This window comes from Camelina sativa, chromosome 8, assembly GCF_030686135.1.
Source record: "Camelina sativa cultivar CO46 ecotype springtype chromosome 8, ASM3068613v1".
In the NCBI taxonomy this organism is placed as follows: Eukaryota; Viridiplantae; Streptophyta; class Magnoliopsida; order Brassicales; family Brassicaceae; genus Camelina; species Camelina sativa.
Genome location: NC_141887.1, coordinates 7,548,202 through 7,554,056, shown reverse-complemented (window position 1 = coordinate 7,554,056; position 5,855 = coordinate 7,548,202). Strand labels below are relative to the sequence as shown.

General features: G+C 38.5%; 1 pseudogene; it reads left to right on the top strand.

Moving 5' to 3' along the window:
• The first annotated feature begins 253 nt into the window (after positions 1–253).
• LOC147939781 (uncharacterized) lies at positions 254–3,683 on the top strand (annotated as a pseudogene).
• Positions 3,684–5,855: the final 2,172 nt, after the last annotated feature.

The window sequence follows — 5,855 nt, the reverse complement described above, 5'->3', positions numbered from 1 at the left end:
GAGTTTAATATGGTATCAGAGCTCTTTAATTGAGTCTCGTTAAGCTTCCGCGTTATCTTCTTCGTTGATCGGAGATGAGTTTTCCGATTTGCTCTTGGATAGAGTTTCTACAAACTTTCACTATCGCGATTTGCGAATTGTTCACCGGAATCCTTTTTGCACTTCTTATTCTTCTAATTTCTTTTCATTGACCTTGGGTAGACGACGAATCTTGTTTTCTTTAATCGCTTCTTCTTCTTGTTTTCATAAAAAAATGGGATCTAATACAAATCCTACAGCTCCGTTAACACAATCTCAAGCTCCGGGATCATCTAATGGTGGTGAACAGCGTTATCCGGCTGATCAATATGGCAATCCATATAATCTTCATAGTGCAGATCACGCTGGACTTGTTTCAGTCTCAGATCGATTGGTCAATCCATCATACTTTCATTCTTGGAGACGATCGATGTGGATGGCTTTGAATGTTCGTAATAAGCTGGGATTTATCACTGGTAAGATACCTAAACCACCTGATGATCATAGAGATTATGGTGCTTGGTCTAGATGTAACGACATGGTTTCTACTTGGTTGATGAATTCGGTTGATAAGAAGATAGGGCAGAGTTTGTTGTTTATACCTACAGCAGAAGGTATTTGGAAGAGTTTAGTATCTCGTTTTAAACAAGATGATGCCCCCGTGTATTTGCTATAGAACAAAGATTAAGCAAGATAGAGCAAGGTTCTATGGATATATCAACGTATTACACGACTTTGATGACATTATGGGAGGAGTATAAGAATTATGTAGATCTCCATGTTTGTACTTGTGGTCGTTGTGAGTGTGAAGCAGCTATCAAATGGGAGAAGTTACAGCAGCGTAGTAGGGTGACCAAGTTTCTTATGGGTCTCAATGAGAGTTATGATCAGACTAGGAGGCACATACTTATGCTTAAACCGATTCCTTCTATTGAAGAAGTTTTCAACATGGTAACTCAAGATGAAAGGCAGTTGATAGTCAAGCCTGTTACACGAGTGGATAATGTAGCCTTCCAAGCTGTGACTCCTATGGATAATGTTACTGCTTCTGATACTGCATACATTGCAGCATATAATACGGGACGACCTTTGCAAAAACCAGTGTGCACTCATTGTGGGAAAATAGGACATACAATCCAGAAGTGTTTCAAATTACATGGTTTTCCACATGGTTACAAAGGAGCTGCCCTAGGTTACAATATCAGACCAAATTCTCAATTTCAACCACAGATGCCAGTCCAGATGCCCCAACAGATGCAACCACGAATGCAGATGCCCCAACAGATGAATCCTTATACTAATGCTATGCAGAAAGCAAATGCAGTGGCTCAAGTGTATTCTGATACAAGAACTTTTCCTACTGATAATGGAATGTCTTATGGGAGTTCTTGTGCAATTGATGGTGGTTCTTATGTTTTAACAGTTCCTCAATACACTTATTATGGTCTGAATGGTGTCATCAATATGCAAGATCTTACTACTCAACAGGTAGAACAATTGATTTCTCAATATAAAGCTTAGAGTTCAGTTTCAGAGCCTGCGGCTACTTCATCAACTAACATTGGTACAATGGCTACTATAACTGATCATGGTCTGATGGCTTCTAATTCTACATCTGGTATTGTATTTCCTTTTCCTTCTACTAGCCTTAAATTTCGCAATGATAATCTTTTCTTTCAAGACCATATTCTTTCTTCTCTTCATCAAATTCTTCCTTCTAATGCTTGGATTATAGATTCTGGTGCCTCAAGTCATGTTTGTTCGGATCTAGCTATGTTTAGAGAATTGAAACCTGTTTCTGGTGTTACTGTCACATTGCCAAATGGTACTAGGGTTTCCATTTCTCATATAGGCACAATTCATATCACACATAAACTGATATTGCACAATGTTTTGCATGTTCCTGATTTCAAATTCAATTTGATTAGAGTAAGCTGTTTAGTTAAAATTTTAAAGTGTTCTGCTCATTTCTTTGAACATTGCTGTTTGCTACAGGAACTTTCTCAGGGCTTGATGATTGGGAGGGGTAGATTGTTTCACAATCTTTACATTCTAGAGACAGAGAATACTTCCCTCTCTACATCAACACCTGCAGCTGGTTCTTCTATTAAGGCTCTTTCCTGTTCTGTTCTTGATGATAGACAAGTGTGGCACCAACGTCTAGGTCATCCTTCTGCTATAGTATTACAAAACTTGTTAGTAAAATACCATCTTTAAGGTCTTTTGAGTCTGTTTTGAGTCATTGTCCTGTATATCCTTTAGCTAAGCAAAGACGATTAGCATATGTGTGTCATAATAATCTTTGTGATGAGCCGTTTAATCTAATACATTTGGATATTTGGGGTCCCTTTCATGTTGAATCTATAGAGGGTTTTAAATACTTTTTTACTATTGCTGATGATTGTACACGAACTACTTGGGTTTACATGCATAAAAATAAGAAAGATGTTTCTGTTGCTTTTCCAGCTTTTATTCAATTAGTTTCCACTCAGTTTAAAAGCAAAATTAAAGCCATTAGATCAGACAATGCTCCTGAATTGGCATTTACAGAATTGCTTAAAGAACATGGTATATTGCATTATTTTTCATGTGCTTATACACCCCAACAGAACTCAATAGTGGAAAGGAAGCATCAACATCTTTTAAATGTTGCTCGGTCATTGCTGTTTCAATCTAGAGTTCCTTTGCCTTACTGGAGTGATTGTATCCTTACTGCAGTTTTTTTGATTAATCGACTACCCTCACCATTGTTACAAGATAAATCTCCTTATGAACTTCTTTTACATAAAGAACCTGATTACTTGTTATTGAAGAACTTTGGTTGTTTGTGTTATGTTTCAACTAATATCCAATCTAGAACTAAGTTTGATCCTAAAGCAAGATCATGTGTTTTCTTAGGATACCCTACAGGTTATAAAGGATATAATGTTCTAGATTTGGAGTCACATACCATTTCTATATCTAGGAATGTTGTTTTTCATGAGAACATTTTTCCTTTTAAAACTTCTGATATGTTGCATAATACTGTAGACATGTTTCCAAACAATATTTTACCAATGCCTACACCTTTTCATTTTGTTGAAACTATGCCATTGATAGATGAGGAGATGCTTGTTTATAATAATACACCTCTACCTGACTTTATCACTGCACCAACATCTAGTTCTACACCTACATCTAATTCTACGCCTGCATCAACATCTGCATCATCATCATCCTTACAACCTAGTACCGGCAACACAGGGACACTAGATACAGCGGTCGATTCCTTGCCTATAGCTCGACCTAAGCGAACCTCTAAGGCACCTAGCTATTTGTCGGAGTATCATTGTTCCCTTGTTCCTTCCATCTCAACTTTACCTCCTACTACTATTTCTTCTTCCCCATTCCCTGTTTCATCATTATCTGTTTTATCTTCTACTGATGATCACCCTCCCATAGTTTCCACTGCTCCTCCTATTACTACAAAAAGGACCACACCTTATCCTATCTCATCTGTTATATCCTATGACAAATATACACCCCTTTTTCAATCCTATATCTTTTCTTATAACCTCGAAACAGAACCCAAAACCTTCCAACAGGCCATGAAATCTGTAAAATGGACCAATGCGGCAGATGAGGAGCTTCATGCTCTTGAACTTAACAAGACTTTTCTTGTGTAATCTTTTCCTCCTAGTAAAGTAGCAATTGGCTGCAAATGGGTGTTCACTATTACATATAACTCTGATGGTTCTGTTGAACTGATGCTTGGCTTAGCTTCTTCGAAAGGGTGGAGTCTCACACAGATGGACGTCTCTAATGCTTTCCTTCATGGTGACATGGACGAAGAGATATATATGAGTCTACCACAAGGATATACGACTCCCCCTGGAGTTGTTCTGCCACCGAATCCGGTATGTCGTTTGCTTAAATCTCTATATGGCCTCAAACAGGCTTCACGACAATGGTATAAGCGGCTTTCCTCTGTCTTCTTGGGTGCAAATTATATCCAGTCTCCTGCAGACAATACACTTTTTGTTAAGATAGAGGGAGATGTCTTTGTTGCAGTTCTGGTTTATGTGGACGATATCATGATTGCTAGCAACAATGACAGGGCAGTTGAGTCCCTTAAAGCTTTATTGCGGTCAGAATTTAAGATCAAGGATCTAGGACCTGCAAGATTTTTCCTTGGCTTGGAAATTTCGAGATCATCAAAGGGGATTTCAGTGTGTCAACACAAGTATGCTTAGAACCTGTTGGAGGATGTAGGCTTTCTTGGATGCAAACCAAGCTCTATTCCAATGGATCCGAACCTGCATCTTACTAAAGACATGGGAGAGTTGTTGCCAAATCCTCGATCTTATAGAGAACTCGTTGGCCGATTACTATATTAGACTATCACCAGACATGATATTATTTTTGCGGTGCATCAACTAAGTCATTTCATCTCTGCTCTAACTGATATCCATCTGCAGGCTGCACATAAAGTGTTACGGTATATCAAGGGTAATCCAGGACAAGGTTTGATGTATTCATCGGATTCTGAGATATGTTTGAATGCATTCTCTGATGTAGATTGGGCTAACTGTAAGGACACGCGACGCTCTATTACAGAATTTTGTGTTTACCTTGGTACTTCTCTGATATCATGGAAATCAAAGAAGGAACAACACTTTGTGTAGCATGTTCTATACTTCCAAAGCTTTGTTTCACTGTGAATGTCCTTCATTCTTGCATCTACACAGAGTCTTGTTGCCATTATCTAATCAGATGAGCTAAGCACATACCCCTTCTCCAATTCGTCATCTGTAGGGAACTCAAACATATGATCATCTATTAACTCAACTATCATCAGTCTCACATGTCTAATACCAGCCTAGCTATTTACTCCATCACACTCAGACAAAGTGTTGATCGTACATGTGAGACTCCAAATGCACAGTTCTTCACAAGAACATTCACTGTCTTGACTCCAAACCCCTGATAGTTGACATATTAGCCCAGAAAACTCATATACCTTTGGTTATGTAAGGCTTAATCTCAAACACAGTTTTCAGAAGCCCATCAGCTTCAAACATCCTCATCCATCATTATTGGAACCAAACACAAGCGTTCGTTCTTCAATGGATGTAAACGACATAAAAAAGAGTATCACACACCTCTGTTTTCACTGCAGATAACATGTCTCATCACAATCATATGCACTTGTGGATCATCAAGGGTGAGACGATCACATGTCCCTCTTTTCTTGACTCCACGACACTGAAGTTTCAACACACTTCTGTAGATGCTCTCTTAACTCAAAAAGATGTCTCCTCGGTGATATAGATGATAATGCACACATCAAACAGCTGGTGGAACATAAACACTTGCTTCGTAGCACAATCCATCTTCTGGTAACAGTCCCTTGCATTGAATATATTGATCAAAGATGGAGCTCTAATGAATAACAACCTGTTATACAAACATGAAATAACAACTTACAAGCACAATCTTCTGTCTATGATCACTCATCAACCTCCGGTATATGCTCCATTCCTTCATATCATGGAACTGACACTATACTCATTTATCAATACAAAATGAGTATCAGTCTTTCGAATCGTCCTTAGACGCATGATGACTCAACCAATCCTCTAAAGCCCTTTCACCACTAGAGCCAAGTTGTGAGTTTCAGTAACAGCTACTTCCAATCCTTCAAAACTCCAAGTACACCCAAATATTCATATGAACACGCAGCTCTTTGATCCTACTTACATGATCAATCCGTCGTTCAAAAAGTCAGACCCTTGATAAATTGCTGCTCTATGGATTTTACCACTTAGAGAATCATGATCATTCTTGTGAGCTGAAAC